This window comes from Tiliqua scincoides, chromosome 7 (genome assembly GCF_035046505.1).
Source record: "Tiliqua scincoides isolate rTilSci1 chromosome 7, rTilSci1.hap2, whole genome shotgun sequence".
Lineage (NCBI taxonomy): Eukaryota > Metazoa > Chordata > Lepidosauria > Squamata > Scincidae > Tiliqua > Tiliqua scincoides.
In genome coordinates, this window is record NC_089827.1 from 48,824,591 (window position 1) to 48,844,708 (window position 20,118).

The following is a 20,118-nucleotide window of genomic DNA, read 5'->3' on the forward strand; positions in this document are numbered from 1 at the left end:
ATGCAGTGGGTGGGTCAACGCCCCAGGTGGTGGGTGTGGTGATGTACCATCGCCCCACCGCCACTGGTTTTTTGGCTTTACCTTTTGTTAGAATACAGATATTTCAATGTGGTTTGTCTCATTGCATTCTGCATGAAATTACGCATTGATTGATATATAACATGATGGTATTAGTCCTCCAAACTTTGATTTTAGTGATTTTGAAAACTTGTAGAGTCTCACACACACACCCCGTGTCAACTTACTAACACCTTATTGCAGCAGTTCTCAAACTTTTAGCACTGGAACCCACTTTTTAGAATGACAATCTGTCCAGGACCCATTGGAAGTGATGTCATGGCCACAAGTGACATCATCAAGCAAATTAAAATAAATAATTATAAATAATTAAATTAAAATAAAAGAAATAATTAAATAAGGGGGGGCCAGTCCTGTTCCACCAAGTGAATCTACTCTGAAGTAAGTCCTATTGTGGTCAATGGGGCTTACTCTAAGGAAAGTGTGGGTAGAATTGCAGCCTGTGAGCCCAATCCTGAGCATGTCTACTCTGAAGTAAGTCCCATAGTGATCAATGGGGCTTACTCTCAGGAAAGTGTGGGTAGGATTGCAGCCTGTGAGCCCAATCCTATGCATGTCTACTCTGAAGTAAGTCCCATAGTGGTCAATGGAGCTTACTCTGTAGTTTGCCTGCAATAACCAAAAAGAGTCAGTGAGATTTCCAGCCCTCCCCAGTGCCCAGTTTAAAGTTCTGTTTCAGGCATATCAAGATAAAGACCCACCTGGCTTTTCAAGTGCAAAATAGAAGAAATTCCCCTTACCAGTTGAAGCCTCTTTTTTGTTCTTCTTAGTGGGGGGAGGAGAGGCTGCCTTCTGGAGCATTTGTTGCTCTCCAGGTCCATCAGATCAGGACCATTCTGGTGTCCTCACATTCCCCTTTGCTTGAGCTGATCACCAGCCAAGGCACGTCTGCCTGCTCATGAGTAAATGTGACCATGTGGCTGAGTTTGCTTTCCCTAGGGCTCCACAGCTGGGAGGGAGCAACCTCCTCGGGTGTTTCTGGGGGCTGCATTCATTGGATGAGGACCATTCTGATGTCCTTGGAGTCCTCAGCCTGCTCTTTCAGACGGACTAAGGCAAGTTCACCTACTCATGAGTAAATGCAGCCATGCGGCTTCGTTTTGGGCTCAATAGATGCAACTGGGAAGGAGGCAGCGACCTCCTCGGGTGTTTTTTGGGGGCTGCATTCATTGGCTTGGGACCATTCTGGCGTCGTTGGATTCCTCCCAGCATGCCCTTTCCGATGGACTATGGCAAGTATGCCTACTCACGAGTAAACATGTGATAGGCTCACTTTTACTTTCCATAGGGCTCCTTGCATTTTTTCCTTCCGGTTTTTTGGCCATAACTTTTGAACGAAAGGAGCGATTTCAATTCTGTTTTTTGCATTGAACTCTGCTGGTAATTCCACATCCAACGGTATATGGCATGATGGGGTAGGCCCTAATGCCGCAATGTTAGCACATCACCCCCCCCAGGGTGCGTCACCTGCCCGGCGTGTCACCCAGTGCGACGCACACCCCCTGCACCCTCTAGCGACGCCACTGCCCCCTATCCCCCACAACCTTATTTTACCCTTCACCTTATTTTTATAGGATTCTTATATGTTGAGCGTCTTCTTTACACTCGTTTGCTGAAATTCTAAGGATTTATGTCCCTTTTCTGTTCTCATTGCTTTTCTAAAGTTTGGATTGTTAGGTCTCATATGGCTAGTGAAATGTTTAAAACTCCCTGGTTCATTACCACTACAGATGATTACAGGTGGGATCTCAGTTTTGACTGATTTGACTCACCACTAACACTGAGGTCCACTTTTAAATGCCTTGCAACAAGAAAAAAATAGCACCACAATCCATTTTCCTATCTGTTAAACTACACTGGTTGCAAGCTTCTTGGGGTTAAAGGTAGCTTTAAAAACCCACTTCTGGGTTTCTTGTTCCTCCATTGTCACCCCAAAATGCATTGGTATAGAGCAGGGGTCTCTAAACTTTTTGACTGAAGGGCCGCATCAAATATCTGGTACAGTGCTGAGGGCCGGAAAAAAAAAAAAATAAAATTTAAATTTAAATAAATATATTAGAGATGAAACTTAAATGAATGAATAAAGGAATATCAAATACTCAAATGTCCAGGACTTCTCCAAGCATGAACAAAGCCCAAGAAATAAAACACACACTTAAATGGACCCCCATTCCCCCCAAGCACAACTCTGGTTGTGTTTGGTCAACTGGGCCAGAGGCTCTCAGGGGATCAGAGGCTGGCTGCTGGATAGAGGCTTGCTGTGGGCCGCATTTGGCCCCTGGGCCGGGGTTTGGAGACCCCTGGTATAGAGCAAGAAACCTGGAAGTGGGTCTTTAAAGCTATTTTTCTGCTGATTTGGTATTTACTGATTTTATTTTTTTAATTCACTGTGGGTTCCAGAATGGAACCCCAGTGGATAATGAGGCACGACCTGTAAATATCATTCATTTTACTTAATCTGTACCTATGAATGCCACAACTCTTCTGTCCCTCTTAAGTATTTCTGAGACTTAACTGTACTTGCATAGAGAGATTCAGAACTTCTTTATGTATTATGTTCTTCGGTGTGAACCTGAAAATGGGCAGGGTGAATACTGCAAAGATGTGCTTGCAACCAGATGTGTCTTATAGGTGTGAGGAGCTACTCAGACCCAAACTACATACTATGTGGGATTGTGCTGCCTGCCTTTAGGCTCAATCCTAACCCCTTATGTCAGTGCTTTCCAGCACTGGCATAGCAGTGCCAATGGGACATGTGCTGCATCCTGTAGTTGGGTGTCACTCACGGAGGCTTCCTCAAAGTAAGGCAATGTTTGTTCCCTTACCTCGGAGCTGCATTGCTCTTTGACAATGAAAATAAAGACAAAGGATTGCACCCTTTGTCTTCCTGGAAACCTGTCCTTGAAAAATGCATGAACATCATAAGGGCAGTGTTTCTCTGCATCCTACAAGTGACAGCAGAGTGAGCAGACAATGAAGCAGAGTGAGGCTTGGGCAACACCAAATTTTGAGTTAACATCAGATGTTTTTTCCGCTGCATATCACCCTGCAGATGTGGTGAGAACTGTGGGTCGGAGATGCCCAAGAATGCACTGTAACATGTGGTTTGGGCTTCAGTGGCTTGGGCTTTAGAGGCTGTAACACTTATACTTTTTGCACAGTGTTTGATCTTCTCTGTTGATTTTCTGTTGGTCTGTGTTAAGCTGAATTTGTGTGTGTGTGTGTATATTTTATTATATAACCATAGGTCATTATAATATATAAAGACACATATTACAGTATATGCATATAAGCGCATACAATAACGTTACAACCCACAAAGAACATAAAATATAACCAAAAATGGAAAACGCTAATCGGTTTTGGGGTCTTACAGACAGATAAAAACAGGAATATGAATTTAGGAGAGCAAAAATTTAGCTTGTAGTTTCCTAGCCGCAAGGGCAAAGATAGCCACATTATAAGTAACATCAGGATCAGAGTCAGCAAGAAGCCAACAAATCAAAGCTGAGCAGCTGAATTTGAAAATGTTATGTTCCTCAGAATGATCCAAAAATGTTTAATGTTTTTCAGAGTCTTTCTTGTTAAAAAGTTTGTGCTCCTTACCAATATATGTTTCTGTTGGTAGATACTGACCCTGAAGAAATTGTCCCTTATTATTGTCACTTTTCATTCACAAGAACATGGAAGTTGAAGGAAATGAAAGAGAGAGTTCTATCATGTGTTTTTTTTAATCATGTTTTCCTTTCTTTCACTCAAAGTCATTCCACCAAGTTGTGTTTTGAAGTCTATTTACATGTGTTTAGAATGTTTATATACCATTTTAAAACATAAAGTTCTCAAAGTGATTTACGTAGCAAAGCAATGGGAAGACACTTCCCTGCACCAGAAGAGATTCACAATCTAAACAGAAGTAAAGCAGACAAGGGAGAAAGCAGGAGAAAGGAAGGGAAGGGAAGGCACGGGAATGGGGAGAAACTATGAGACTGATGTATGTAGTTCGGCTTAGTTATAGGATCCTATTAGTCCTTTCCAGGCGAGCGGACAGGGTCTCATTGTCTGTCCTTTCCCTCTGTGCCTGCCAAATGGTCAGAGTGTTCCTCCCCATTTAATAATGAAATTGTTCTCAAAATGTGGTGGATTTTTAACAAAACCCACAGTAAATGAATTAGGATGCTGCTCATTACAGTTGCAAAATAATCATATTAAAGAAGCAATCTGTTCCAGTGGCATTGCTAGGGCGGTGCGGGTGGTGCGGACCTCACTGGGTAATGCGTACAAGGGGGGGTGATGCGCACTGTGGGGGTGACATGCTAAAATCACGGTGGTTGGCAGTAATGCCATCATGTTATATACCGTTGGATGTGGAATTTCCAGCAGAATACAATGCAAAAAACCAGAGTGAAATATCTCATTTCTATCAAAAGTTATGACCAAAAAAACCGAAGAACAAAAAATGCTTGGAGCCCTATGGAAAGTGAAAGTGAGCCGTATCGTGCGTTTACTCGTGAGTAGGCGAACATGCCTTAGTCTGTTGGAAAGGGCAGACTGAGAGGAATCCAACAACACCAGAATGGTCCTGATCCAATGAATGCAGCCCCCAAAAACATCTGAGAAGGAAGTTCCACCCTCCAAGGAGATGAATGTATTGAGCCCTGCGGAAAGCGAAACTAAGCTTCATGGTCGTGTTTACTCGCAAGTAAGCAAAAGTACCTTGGCTGGTGGTCAGAACAGGCAAAGGGGAATGTGAAGCTACCAGAATGGTCCTGATCTGAAGGAACTGGAGCTCAACAAATGCTCCAGAAGGCAGCCTCCCCCCCCCCCCACTAAAAAGGATCAAAACAGAGGCTTCAGCTGATAAGGTGAACTTTTTTGAGACTTGCAAAGCCAGGTGGATCCTAACAGTGATCTGGTTTAAACAGAAGTTCTTAAATTGAACTGGGCAATGGGTAGGGCTGAAAACCTTACTGATTTTGAGGAGGGGTGTTATTGCAGGCAGGTTACAGAGGAAATTTACTTGGTGGAACAGGGCTGGCTTCTGCTTATTTAATTATTTGTTTTACTTTAATTATTTATACTTGTTTATTTTAATTTGCCTGATGATGTCACTTCCACCATGACATCACTTCTGGTGGGTCTTGGACAGATTGTCATTCTAAAAAGTGGGTCCCAGTGCTAAAAGTTTGAGAACTGCTGCAATAAGGTGTTAGTAAGTTGACAGCCTGGGCGGGCGGGGGGGTGACACCACTACTGATCAAAATCACAGTTTGGAGGAATAATACCATCATGTTATATATCAATCAATGCGTAATTTCATGCAGAATATCTTCTGTCTTTGTTCTATCAAAAGGCACAGCCAAAAAACCAATGGGGGGCGATATGCTGGCATCCCGCACCTGGTGATGCGAACCTTAGTGACACCACTGATCTGTTCTCCTCTGGTCTTGCTGACATACGAAGCCAGGGCTGGTCTTGCTGTGAAGCAACGTGAAATGGTTGCGTGGAGCAGGTGGTGAACAGACAAGCCTTCAGCCAAGTTAAATAGTTGGCTAAAAAGCTGGCACAGGTCTGCATGCACCCTTGCCATGAGATCGGGTTCAGGAAGGAGGATAGGATTTGGTGTGTACCAGCACAGCCAATCCTTCCCCCCTCCTGGGCCCAATCCACCCCTCCCCATGTTTCCTGCCCCTCCCACCTCCTCTACTACAGCAAGCAGTGGGGCATACAATGGTGCAGCTGGTGGGAAGGTGCCAGCTGTTCCTCTGGTGTTCTCAGCAGCAGGCTAAGTGGCCTTAGCACTTATCACTACTTGATCTTAGCGGCACTTAACAAACACCTGCTGAATTGCCCTCCAAGGTACCATTCCTCTGGGAGACAATCTTGGCTCGCCTGCCCTGGAATTAGCTAAGACTACTGTCTGGCCCTGCTAGATTTGCTTTTCACGCCCTTTTGTGTCCTTTCCCCCTCTTTTGGAGCAAGCTATTGCTGTGTCTTGCCAACCTCGCCCCACAATCCCTGTCACACACCAGCCTCATCCCAGCAGATACCAAAAAGTAAACTTGGTGTTTGGCACCAATGGCCCGCAATCCCCCTGTCTTCTGTGTCTAACGCATAGTTGATGATGCACTCACAGCCCAATCCTGTGGGTGGAATGCGATGATGGAGGTTGTGATCCATCATTGCTTCCCATGGGCTGCTGGCACAGTAGCAGCTCTGGAGACCTGGCACCAGCGCAAAGGCCCAGAGGGCACATGCAGACTCCACATTGTCCACAGTGCTGGTAAGGTGGCAGGGAGAGGATCGGGGGGGGCGAACAGGGTAGGGAGCAGGCTGGGCCAGGGTGGCTTGGGGGCAGGTTTGGGTGGTGTCAGGAGCAGCCGCCAATATCCTATGCCCCCAGCCTGGGATCGACACCCTCTTGGCTGGCATAGATCCAAGTGGGATGATTGAGAAATAGGGAGCAGTGGAGTAGAGGAATAAAACATTTCTTTACTTACCTCTCCTCCATTGCCTGGCTTCCAGCTGGCCCACAGGATGCAGCAAAGATCACATTAGTGCGACTCCATAACGCAGGATGGCTGAGCACAGGACTGGGTCCTTAGGCTGCAATCCAATGCACCTTTTCTCAGGAGTAAGCCCCAATTCACAGTGAGGCTTCTAAGTAGACATGTATAGCACTGTGCTATTAGTTTATCCTTTTTTTTTCTTTGGTATGAGTGCTGCAGGGTGTGTGTGTGTGTGCGCGCGCGCGCGTGTGTGTGCGTGCGTGCGTGCGTGTGTGTTAGAGTCTAGGACACCTTGGTCTGTTTTTTACCATTTAAGGAGAAACCCAGAGATTAGTTCTGTACCTCCTTTTAGACAGGCTACCCTAATTATCACAGCAGTTACTCAAGCAACTGGGTTGCCCCATAGTGAAGTGTTCACTGCAATGCTGGTTAAGAAGAAACCTGCACAGTGGGCAAAGCCAGTTCCTCCACTGTAAGAGAGAGAAGTATTTTACAGCATAGGGACTCACTTCTTGCCTATAACCCTGTTTCAGGCTCCAAAGCATGCAGACTCAGCCACAGTCTTGTGTCATGGCTGGAACCTTGGTGCATTCCCACTACTTCTTTCTTTTACCCTGGTCTTTTTCTTCTCTTGCTACCGCATAACCCCCTGTTCTTCAGTTCCTGTTTCTGCCAGGTCATCTTCCTAATCCCCCCCCCAAGATTCCCCCCCTTCCCCCAAGACACAAACATCCTGCTCCCCCTCCTCTCTTCCCTCTTCCATAACGTGCCCCTTCTGCCTAGGTAGGATTTCCTCTTTCTCCTACCTAGAAACCACTGGTGCTAGGGCCTATGCTCTAGTTGTACGAGACTGCATAGCATGCATTATCTTTTTGATTTTCTTTCCTGGTTATTGTATTATTGTCCTGTCAATGAATGTTACATTTTCATACATACATATACATGTACATATACATGTATATGTTGCTGTTCCCATACCTTTGCCTTCCTCCTCATTTCATGTCCATCCCCTGAGTTCTGCCATGAACCACTGCAGTTGGTTCCTGCACATGCAGCAGATTATCCACGTGTGTGCATGTTGCATGTGTCTTAGAGCACACTGGTAACATCCCTATTCATGCCTCCCCTCCTTGCCTCCAGTTTGAATAGGATTCAACATACAAATCTTGCACATCATGTTTTGTGTTTCTGTATTGCCAACCTCTGGCTTGGGAGGGGAAGCTCATCTTGAGACTGTGGGAAGGTGAGAACATAAGAACATGTGGTGTGGAGGGGAGAAACCCACCATGGGACTGCCAATCCCTGCAGTAAGCATTGTTCCTATATCTAAATTCAGTATCTAAATTCTTTGAAAGCTTGACTCTGCTGTAGCAGAATAAGTGATGCAAGCTAATGAAATGCAAGCAAATGAATGCCATTTATATTTGGCACGCATTGTGGACTGCTTGGGTTTGCAGAATACGCACAGCCCTGCATATATGCAGTATTATAAACCTGGAAAGCAACACAGACATCATCCCCCATCACTCAACAACTCTCCCTGCTCTTCACAGACGCCCTCCGTTGTTTTTCTGGATGCAGGTAATGAATGCTATGTGGGAGCATTCTATGTGTGACTGACTTCAAAAGTCTGACCTGATAGTCTTGGAGAAAATACTGCATTTTACTCATTTCAGATTGAATACTGCTTCCAAATGAATATAAAGAGCAAAGAGCTTCCTTTTTCCCATAGTGAAGCCTGATGAAGTCTTTACAATTTTTTTTCATAAGGTCACTTGAATCATTTGACTGATACCATCACAATTGTTTTCCTTTTGTGTGAACCGGTTTCCTTGACAACTGGATGTCAAATCAACTTTTCAGCTTTAATCAAGTCAAAACAATATATTCCTTCTATTCTGGAAGCCCTCAAGTCTTTGAGAGTTATTTCAGCCAAGGTTTTGTAGGTCATAGTAGCAGGTTTCTCCCCTCCCCACCACCAAATAACCTTCAGTTCTCGGTGTGTTTGAAAATCACGTCTATTTTCATGTATGGTTGATCATATTCAGAAGCCTGAATAGGAAGGGGGAAAGGAATTCCCTTTTTTTTTTTCTTTATTCTGTTCATCAGAATAAAGAACACTGGATGAATTCTTGTAACTGTATAACATATGTGAGATTCTTCCCATTTTGTGTAGTATTGGCAACCTTCAGTCTCGAAAGACTATGGTAACGCGCTCTGAAAGGTGGTTCTGGCACAGCGTCTAGTGTGGCTGAAAAGGCCAATCCGGGAGTGACAATCCCTTCCACACTGGGAGCAAGTGCAGTCTGTCCCTGGTCTGTCTCCCTGGCTATGGGCCTTCCTTCTTTGCCTCTTAGCCTCAGACTGTTGGCAAAGTGTCTCTTCAAACTGGGAAAGGCCATGCTGCACAGCCTGCCTCCAAGCGGGCCGCCCAGAGGCCAGGGTTTCCCACTTGTTGAGGTCCATCGCTAAGATCAGTTAATTGACAACCCAATCTTATCCTGTCTGCCCTCCCTCTCCCGTTGATGCAGTGGAGCCAAAATGACAACCGCTGCATCCTATTGTGGTGGGGGCAGTTGCAGAGGTCTCCTCTAGGAAAGGGGACAATTATTCCCTTACTCAGAGGTAAGCCTCTGGAGTGTGGAGGGGTCTCCTCAGACCTTCAACAGCTATTTTGCTGTTGCAAGTCTGAATTGATTTGTGCTGCAGGATCAGGCCCAGGAACGGAGTTAGAATATTGGCAGTGCCAGCGGTGCCATTCCTGCCTCTCTCCTGGGTCTAATCCACTCATCCTCACCCCCTTCCCTGCCCTCCCCATCTGTTCGCCCCATCAAGAGCCCCTGTTTCAAGGAGAGCCCCCCATTTCAAGAGCCCCTGTTTCAAGGAGAGCCCCTATTTCAAGAGCCCATGTTTCAAAGAGGAGTTAGTTTCTAGCCCCTCTAGTTAGTGACCTCTAGTTTCTACCTGGGATGGTTTCATTGAGCTTGGGATGATGCAAGAATCATGGGGCTAGTTAGCCAAGATGCAATGATCTGTGATAGAGAAACAATGTCAGAAATTCAGAAGTTATAGGGAGTTAAGTAAGCTCAGCATGGCCAGGCAGTAATCTTAGCCAGTTTCAGAAAAGAAACCCAGACAGGAGAGCCTAAAAGGAACTCCAGAAGCATATACCATATCCAAAAGGAGCTCCTTTATTTCAATTTATCCTTTCTTCTTTAATGCCTCCTCAAAAAGCAGCACAGACAGTTCTTCATTAATGTTTCTTACGATGGGAAAAAATCAGTTGTTTTAATATCTGTTGTGGATTCGAGAAATTTTCATAGTAATATCCATGTAGAGCTGAATGCAATGATTTCAACTAACTTTTTAAAAATAGCTTTCTGTTTTTTAATGCATGTCGATAAATGCTTTTATTACCACTTTATGGTTATTTTCCTGCCCGTGTATAGGTTTTAGATTTCTCTTTTCCTTACCCCTGAGCTTATTGATTCCGGTATCAATTTTATGTAGCTGTATTGCGTTTGTAATACATGAAGGATTGCCCCCCCTCTTTTTGCCTCTGGGTAGAATGGAGCTACCATCTTCGAGGATTGTGTCACTGCAGCTGAATCCTTTGAATGTGGCCCTTCAAGCTGGTACCAAGTGCGAGCCTTAGGACTATCACAGAGGAGCCAATAGCATTGCTGAGCTTGTGGCAACAGGCAGATCAAGAAAACAGAGATCCGTATTGCAGGAAATGCTGTGAACACATGCTGAGCATGGGGGTGCGATATGTAGTGATGACAACAGAGAGACCCTCAATTGGCCTGGACCAGTATACCTGACAGGCAGCTATCAACCCAGGTTTTCATCATGACTTTTAAGATCAGCCAGGTGTGCTTGTTCAAGCCTAGTGGTGTTTGATGAAACAGGTCACTTGTATAGGCCATGAAGTAGCAATGAAGGGGGAAGACTGTTACAAAAAACTGCACTTACTAAGCTATACTGCCTTTCCATCAATGCTTTCGGTCAGTTTCTGGCAAGGACAGGAATTCCCCTTTCCCTTCCATCACCCAACTTCGATTGTCAATTCTGCTTAAATAGACCACCTCTGTCCTGTTGGAACTACAAAGATGCCCACAGAAACTTTCTTGGTAGCTGCCCTTCAGTTTTGTAATTCTCTTTCCTCAAGTGACCAGGTGGCTCTTGGTGATGGTTGGCCTTCTGGAGGCGGAGGAAGACATTATAATTCAGACTGGCTTTGGGTCACCAGGGATAGGTAAAAGAAAAAAGTACAGTTCCATGCCTCCAGGGATGAGGCAAGCTATGGAAAAGCAAATAAATAATCCAAAAGTAATGTCATTTGCTAGATCACGAGTGTGTGAATTCAAAAGAATTAGTTTATCACCAAGTGGGTGTATTTGCTCCAATTAATAGAAAAGTAATATTTCTGAAACACAGAATTCCAATTGCAAGGGAGAAATTAATTATCCCTAATTGGTGCTACAGCAATTGTTCATTTATCCTTGGATCCTCTGGAAAATGCTGATTGCGTTCTGAAGGAGTGTTGAATGCATGTTCATTTGTCAGGTTGTGTTCCTTATCTAGCCAAGTTAAGCTGATTTTTTCCTCCTCCCTGTCCAACCCAGGAGCACCTCTATCTATTTCACACATCTAGTGAAGCCAAATCACGTCTGGAGTCACAAACAACTATGTAGCCTGAGTTCCAAAGAGCAGCTTTAATCTTGCTCAAAAAATTAGGTGTGCCTGATGCAATTTTTTTTTTACATTTTTCCCTTTCAAACATCTCTTGTGCCATATCGCGGTCTACTTTTGAAAAACCTTGTGGCTTCAAGTGCGTTTTGCCATATGGCCTATAGAAAACAGATACCATGGGGAACCAGGACCAAAACTAGACATGATGTGGGAGATTCAGAACTCCCAGGTTTTTTTTTGTTATCATTAAATGAAGCTGCATGGCCCCCTGATTGGATTGGGTACATGGTGCTGTGGTAGAGTGTGTATGACTCTTTTCTCTGATGCCAGGTGCTTGATGGAAATTGGAAAATGCCTGCTTAAAGGCTATTAGCTAAAGAGGGGGGAAAAGACAGGTACTTAATATCTTTCTCTCTTCATCCCCCCCCCCAACTAATAGCAGTTTTTGGGAGTGGGTGGTTGGGGGGATTTAAATTTAACAAAACAGCATGGAGAGAAAAGATTAAATTCACCTCCTCCAGTGCCACAGCCCCAGTTGAGTTTAGGGATCTGTCCCCCTGGCTGCTTTTAAAAGCCAAGACATTGGGAAATCTGATTATGAATCTCCTGTGCCATGTCTGGTTTTGCTCCAAACCTCACACTTACTTTTTAAGGTACCACAGGACTCTTTTGTCTTTTCATTGCTCTGTGCCTTTCAGACAGAAACCTGTGTGGAAGTTCCCAGAAGACTCTGCCATAATCTCTTCATCTTCAGCTTTCCATCACCCCGCAGATGACCTTAATAACCTAGCTTTAGAAAGGTTCTTCTTCTATGTATATTTGCTTCATGGACCCTCTATATACAGAGAGGCAGCGTACCTCTGAATACCAGATGGCAGGAACAAACAGGGGATTGTTCACCTTCATGCCCTGCCTGTGAACTCCCCGGGACATCTGGCAGTGCGCTGTTGGAAATACAATGCTGGAGTAGCTGGTGCTGGGTGTGATCCAGCACGGCCGTTCGTATGTCCTTCTAAGTATTTATTGCCTTTTTAATTCCTTTCTTGATATATCAAAACACTAAACTTCAGACGCTGCTTGTTCCTTCTCCAACATTTTGTTTTCAGAGACCAACACGCAAAAAAGCAATGTAATGTTTGAGTCTAGTTCTATTGACTACATGGAAGGTGAGCTGGGTGTGTGCTTTCTGTTCTGCTTTTTGTGATCAAAAAGAATCTGACCCACTTTCCCCAAATATTAACATTTGTTTATTCAATACATTTCTATCCTACCTTTCCAGTTAAGAATCCCCTGGCAAATAGCAAATTTGGCTTATTTTTCCTGTCCATTGATTCGATCCTGGGAATTCTCAAGTGCAACTGTGTACTTCTCCCCAAGCAATGTGCCCATCTTAGTCTACTGCACTTTTTCATGATTTCTGAACTTTTGGCATCTTTACAGTAGTTGATCTAAATAGTGTAGTCCTCCAAAGTGTCTGGATAATCAGGGGTTGAATGAATGGGCGTGCCAGTATTGTAGGATTACATTGTCATATGCCTGCAGGAGGGACCTAGAGAGGCCTCATCGCAACTCCAGCATGCTGCCTCTCTAGAGCGCTGTCTCATCTCCTTTGGAGGAGAGCAGATGGGTGTCCTAGAGCATCAGCGCGCCAGGAGTCGCAACTCCCAGTGTGCTGCCTCTCTAGGGCACCCCTTTCCTCTCCTCCTTTAAAGGAGGAAGGGAAAGCAGGCAGCTCTAGTCCAGCATTCACACACTGCCGGAGAGGCAGCTTCACTGCCTTTCCAGCAGCAATCCTGGTGCCCCTCCTCCACCTCTGACACCATCCTTCAGAGGCAGAGGAGAAGTGGCGCACACCTCCTCCGATTTAGGAGGAGACACGTGCCGCTTCCTGATGGAGCCTTCCATACCACTTGTAAGCTGCACAGAGATTTCCATTGCAGTGGTCTGGGGCTGCTGGAAGTGGCGTCCAGCAGGAGAGCGCCGCCCACCTCCTGGAAGTGGTGCTCACCTGTCTTGCTCACACAGCTTCCAGCAATCCCAAACTGCTCCAACAGATCCCTCCATACTGTTTACAAGCTGCGCAGAAGGCTCCATCGGCCACTCCTCTTTTGTTCAATGATGACATCACCGTAATTACTTCCAGGTCAGGGGCAGGGGGGAGGGAAAAGGGGTGTGGGAGGCAGAAAACGGGGGGTTGTTCTGGGTGCCAGGACTCCCAGGTACACCACTGTGCCTCAGTCTGCCATATTGTTGTCGTCGTTAAGAATTTTTATATAATCTGCTTTTCAACCAAAGAAGTTGAAAATGTCAGCTTTGTCAAAGTTGAAAATGTCAAAGTTGAAAAGAAGTCAAATGTCACGCCTATTTTTAAAAAGGGAAAGAGGGGGGACCCAGGAAACTATAGGCCGGTCAGCCTAACATCCATACCGGGTAAGATGGTGGAATGCCTCATCAAAGATAGGATCTCAAAACACATAGATGAACAGGCCTTGCTGAGGGAGAGTCAGCATGGCTTCTGTAAGGGTAAGTCTTGCCTCACGAACCTTATAGAATTCTTTGAAAAGGTCAATAGGCATGTGGATGCGGGAGAACCCGTGGACATTATATATCTGGACTTTCAGAAGGCGTTTGACACGGTCCCTCACCAAAGGCTACTGAAAAAACTCCACGGTCAGGGAATTAGAGGACAGATCCTCTCATGGATTGAGAACTGGTTGGAGGCCAGGAAGCAGAGAGTGGGTGTCAATGGGCAATTTTCACAATGGTGAAAAGCGGTGTGCTCCAAGGATCTGTCCTGGGACCGGTGCTTTTCAACCTCTTCATAAATGACCTGGAGACAGGGTTGAGCAGTGAAGTGGCTAAGTTTGCAGACGGCACCAAACGTTTCTGAGTGGTAAAGACCAGAAGTGATTGTGAGGAGCTCCAGAAGGATCTCTCCAGACTGGCAGAATGGGCAGCAAAATGGCAGATGCGCTTCAATGTCAGTAAGTGTAAAGTCATGCACATTGGGGCAAAAAATCAAAACTTTAGATATAGGCTGATGGGTTCTGAGCTGTCTGTGACAGATCAGGAGAGAGATCTTGGGGTGGTGGTGGACAGGTCGATGAAAGTGTCGACCCAATGCGCGGCGGCAGTGAAGAAGGCCAGTTCTATGCTTGGTAGAACATTACGAAGGGTATTGAGAACAAAACGGCTAGTATTATAATGCCGTTGTACAAATCTATGGTAAGGCCACACCTGGAGTATTGTGTCCAGTTCTGGTCGCCGCATCACAAAAAAGGCATAGTGGAAATGGAAAAGGTGCAAAAGAGAGCGACTAAGATGATTACGGGGCTGGGGCACCTTCCTTATGAGGAAAGGCTACGGCGTTTGGGCTTCTTCAGCCTAGAAAAGAGACGCCTGAGGGGGGACATGATTGAGACATACAAAATTATGCAGGGGATGGACAGAGTGGATAGGGAGATGCTCTTTACACTCTCACATAATACCAGAACCAGGGGACATCCACTAAAATTGAGTGTTGGGCGGGTTAGGACAGACAAAAGAAAATATTTCTTTACTCAGCGTGTGGTCGGTCTGTGGAACTCCTTGCCACAGGATGTGGTGCTGGCGTCTAGCCTAGACGCCTTTAAAAGGGGATGGGACAAGTTTCTGGAGGAAAAATCCATTACGGGGTACAAGCCATGATGTGTATGCGCAACCTCCTGATTTTAGAAATGGGTTATGTCAGAATGCCAGATGCAGGGGAGGGCACCAGGATGAGGTCTCTTGTTATCTGGTGTGCTCCCTGGGGCATTTGGTGGGCTGCTGTGAGATACAGGAAGCTGGACTAGGTGGGCCTATGGCCTGATCCAGTGGGGCTGTTCTTATGTTCTTAAGTTTACTAATTGGTTTATATAGCCAAACAAATAAATGGTTCCCTGTCCCCCAAAAGTCTCATAGTCTAAAGAAGATGCAAGAAATGCCAGTAACATCCACTGGAAAAGATGTCATGTTGGGTTGAAGAGGGAAGTTGCTCTCTCCCTATGAAATATAAGAGGGCACCACTTTAAAAGGTGCCTTTTTCCCCGGTTAGCCGGGCAACCGGCTTTGCAGACCCTAATGCTGGTCATCTGACAGAACACAATTTTTTCTTGTTGGACCAGTAAAATATAGGTTGGTTAAATTTCTGATAACAAAAGGATGGTGTTGTTGAAAGTAGGAAATGCGCTCCACAAAATAGAGACAATAACCACTTTCTGAGAGATTGTGAAACAAACTGAAAATGCGTAGGTCAAGTGGTCTCTTGCTCACTTCCAGCTGTGGCCCTACGGTAGTTATAGAAATAGAGTTTTCTTCAAAAAACAACATGTGAGTCTGTGAGATTTACAAGTACATGTAAATGGCAGAGTGTGAGGGATTCTCTTTGCTCTGTGCCACTGTTTTTTCAAACCTGGGAGGGTGGGGGTAGGTGAACAAATGGCCTAGGATAGCATGGTGGTGGTGGGGATACCAGCAGGAATTTTTGCAGGTCTTTTTGCAACAAGAATTTCTTATACGAATGAGAAGCATGGCTCAGGTTTTTCCAAAGTGTGGCTTGTGGGAAGGGAGCTTGCAAATCCTTGACCATTAGGGTTAGCAACTTTTGGTCTTCGACATTCTGGAAGATGCCTGCAGAGGGAGGCATTCAAAGTTATGCAAGCACTGAGAGGCTCATCTTTTGACTGGCAATCAGCCCTGCCTGGCTGCTGGTGTTTTGCATCTGCACCCCTTGCAAAGAAGCACACACTCCAGACCCTACATTGTGTAAAGTGACACTTGTCACTTCAGTGTACTGCTCTTGTGAATATGTGCTGTCCTTTTAACTGCAGCCTCCAGACTCCCTCCTTCCTTTTTTTTTTTTTTACCTTAGACCAGCATTTCTCAAACTGTGGGTCAGGACCCACTAGGTGGGTCGCAAACCAATTACTGGTGGGTCCCCATTCATTTCAATGTGCATTTTATTTTTAATGTATTAGATTTGATACTACCATAGTTTGTGACTGCATTTGGGAAAATGTTAAAGACCTGTACTTTTAACATGTACCAGACATGGTTTAAGAACATAAGAACATAAGAACAGCCCCACTGGATCAGGCCACAGGCCCATCTAGTCCAGCTTCCTGTATCTCACAGCGGCCCACCAAATGCCCCAGGGAGCACACCAGATAACAAGAGACCTCATCCTGGTGCCCTCCCTTGCATCTGGCATTCTGACATAACCCATTTCTAAAATCAGGAGGTTGCGCATACACATCATGGCTTGTACCCCGTAATGGATTTTTCCTCCAGAAACTTGTCCAATCCCCATTTAAAGGCGTCTAGGCTAGACGCCAGCACCACATCCTGTGGCAAGGAGTTCCACAGACCGACCACACGCTGAGTAAAGAAATATTTTCTTTTGTCTGTCCTAACCCGCCCAACACTCAATTTTAGTGGATGTCCCCTGGTTCTGGTATTATGTGAGAGTGTAAAGAGCATCTCCCTATCCACTCTGTCCATCCCCTGCATAATTTTGTAAGTCTCAATCATCTCCTACCTCAGGCGTCTCTTTTCTAGGCTGAAGAGGCCCAAACGCTGTAGCCTTTCCTCATAAGGAAGGTGCCCCAGCCCCGTAATCATCTTAGTGGTTTTAACAATGATAGTATAAGACGGGGGTTATACTTGGGTATGTGTGGATAGGATTGCAGCCTTTGGGATTTGTGGAGAATTTGATTTTGTTTTTGTTTTGAAATTTTGAAATTTGATTTTGTTGTATGGGGGGGTGAGACGTTAAAAAATTTTCTGACTTGATGATGTCACTTTTGGCTATATCACTTCCAGTGGGTCCCAATAGATTATCATTCTAAAAAGTGGGTCCCAGCGCTAAAAAGTTTGAGAACCACTGCCTCAGACTATGAGTAACCTGCTATAGGCCTGTATTAAGAGCACTGTACAGGTACAGAACCATGTTTTAATAAGCCAGTTACTGTATTTATCAACCAAGCTTTGTTTTTTACTTTCACGAGGAAGGAGTGGTGTGCATGCACCATGTGGGAAGGGAGCCCTGCATAACCAGAATGCTCTTTTCCATGGGGTATACAGGTGCCCTCCTTTCTCATGAAAAGTGAATACATAGCTGGGAATACTGGGTGCTGTAGGCTTATACCATAGTCTTTCGAGACTGAAGGTTGCCAACCAACCAGCTGTTATGGAGCACTGCCGGTGGGGGTGGTCCTGCACCCCCTCTCCATGTTCACTGAAGGGGTGGTGGAAGAAAATTACAGGGCGTATAGGAGGGTCATGTTTTTAAAGGTGCGGAGTGTGTCCTGAAGATTGTGTCCTGAAGATTTAGTAACTGTAGAAGTAGGGCTGGGTGTGCAGCATGGCATTCTGAAAAACCCTGCTTTGTCCTGTGAGTTCACCGAGAAGCTGGTAATGGTGAGAGGCTGAGCCACTCAAGGAATGTCTGCCAGAACATCACAGGAAGGTTAGTCAGGCATGTGCTCTGTTTAAAAAAAACAAAGGCAGACAAAACAAGCTCCAGTCCAGCTGAGTGAAAATGTCACAGTTGAAGCCTGGGTAATAAAACGTGGACAAATACAATGGCAGCTTGGTGGGAAACACATTAAGAAATCCTCTGCTGGCCACTGTTTGCCAAGATAAAGTGCTGCAGACCATTTCATTCTCTCCCAAGCAGGGGCACTGACCTCATATCTTATTAGGATCACATTGCTATTCATTTAGAGGAACAGAGGAGCACAATCCTATTAACAGCTTTCGTTGTGTATTAATGAAATGGGGTACTGATTCAGCTAATCAGAGACAGCATTAGATGACATATGCTCACAGATGTAGTTGAGGTAATCATCTTAACCTGTTAGAATAAAAATAAGCCAAAGTAACCTTGGGAGACTAGAACCCTTGATCCACATGAAGCTGCTTTCTACTAAATTAGACTATTGGGCCATCCAGCTCGGTGTTGGCTTCATGACTGGTGATAGCTCTTCAGGGTCGCATACAGGAGTCTTCTGCATCCTGCCTGGAACATAGAACCTTCTACCTGCAAAGCAGCTTAACATCTGTTGTGTCTCCTAAACTTGTCCCCAAAATGGTTTTCAGCTATGCCCTGTAGGTGCTTGGAGATGGCTCCAACAGGAGTTGTTTGATGGCTCCCTAGAGTCAATTCATGTGACCAGATTGGCATGTTGACACTGTGGGTCAGTTCACATGTTGTACAGGGCTGCCTGTGGGATTAGAATTCCCCACCTTGATTGACTTGCACAGGGCGAATCAGGGCCATTTTCCAAAGCACCAGAACATCTGGCAAAGGAGCATGTCATCCAGCATTTGTGCAGGCTTCTACCACAGCCTATGACTCCATAAGGTGAGGACCCAGGAACATCTCAAACAATGCCAGATCAATGGATCACACAAGTTCCACACACATGATTCTGGTATGTAATGTAAACATGTTGTGGGTCATAGGAGCCAGTCCAACTCCACTGGATCAGGCCAAAGGCCCATCTAGTCCAGCTTCCTGTATCTCACAGTAGTCACCAGATGCCTCAGGGAGCACACAAGACAACAAGAGATCTGCATCCTGTTCCCAGTCCCCTGCATCTGGCAATCTGAGGTAGCCTACTTCTAAAACCAGAAGGTTGCATATACCCATCATAGCTTGTGACGTACGATGAACTTTTCCATCATAAATCTGTCCAATTCCTTTGTTTAAGCATCTAGGCCAGGTATCATCACTGCATCCTGCGGCAAGGAGCTCCACAGATTAATTACATGCTGTGTAAAGAAATATTTTCTCACACCCTCCCATGTCATGTCATGTGTAGAATCTACCCTGCACATGCCCAATCTTGTCTGATCTTGGAAGCTAAGCAGGGTCAGGCCTGGTTAGTACTTGGATGGGAGACCGCCTGGGAATACCGGGTGCTGTAGGCTTATACCATAGTCTTTCGAGACTGAAGGTTGCCAACCATGGGGGTGTTTGAATCCCATTGATAGAGCCTATGCATCCTATTGATAGAACTACTCACATAGGTTTTGTGCATGGCAGTGTACAAGTTGTGGCTCATGTACCCAATGAGTGTGGTAGGAAGGAATGCATAAGGGCTGCTCAAGACCTCCTGATGTCTGAGGCAGCTAACCAAAAGCTGTCCCTTTACTCAGTGATGTGCCAGCCTCTGTTTTTTCCACTCAGCAGTGTTCTAGCTCAGCATTCTCTTCTCTTCCTTTTCCTCTCTGTCCCCCTCTTCCAAGGACTGGAAGGAGAAGGAGGGGCAATTGAGGGGCAACCAAGGACTGGAAGGAGAAGGAGGGGCAATTGAGGCAAGTAGAGGGACAGAGATGGGTGCTCTCCATCAGACTTTTGCCTGTGGTGACCATTTTAGTTGGCCTTGTGGGTAAGCCGGCCCTGCTTGGAAGACCGCTGTGCACACACTTTCCTGTCTTCCTCTCCCCTTCCCTGGATGCCTGAAAAGCCTGTTTCTGACAAATGGAAGAGGGGAAAGAGAGCTTGCATTAGCACTTGTGGCAGGCTGAGCAGTCATTTGCTGATCCTTCAGTTAAAGCAATTAAAGCCCTTCAAGGAGGACTGTTTTTGGTGGAAGTATAGAGAAAGAGTATATTGATTTTATTAACTTTAGCAGCTTTCAGTACTTAAACAACTCTTTAAACTCCAGTTGTCTTTATGCGGCTGGCAATAAGGATGTTTGGAGGGTGCATGAAACTGTGGGGTGCCATAGGCTCTCTTTCTTTGAATGGCAGATTAGGCAAAGCTTTCAGTCCATGGCACATGAAGAAAATGGTGCAGCAAAAGTGTGCTCGT

General features: G+C 45.4%; 1 protein-coding gene and 1 pseudogene across 1 annotated transcript in view; both read left to right on the top strand.

Annotated features, from left to right (window-relative positions):
• Nucleotides 1–20,118, top strand: part of TBXAS1 (thromboxane A synthase 1) — a 206,770-nt gene that overhangs the window by 40,525 nt on the left and 146,127 nt on the right. The window lies entirely within an intron of this gene.
• Nucleotides 19,114–19,232, top strand: LOC136657990 (5S ribosomal RNA; annotated as a pseudogene).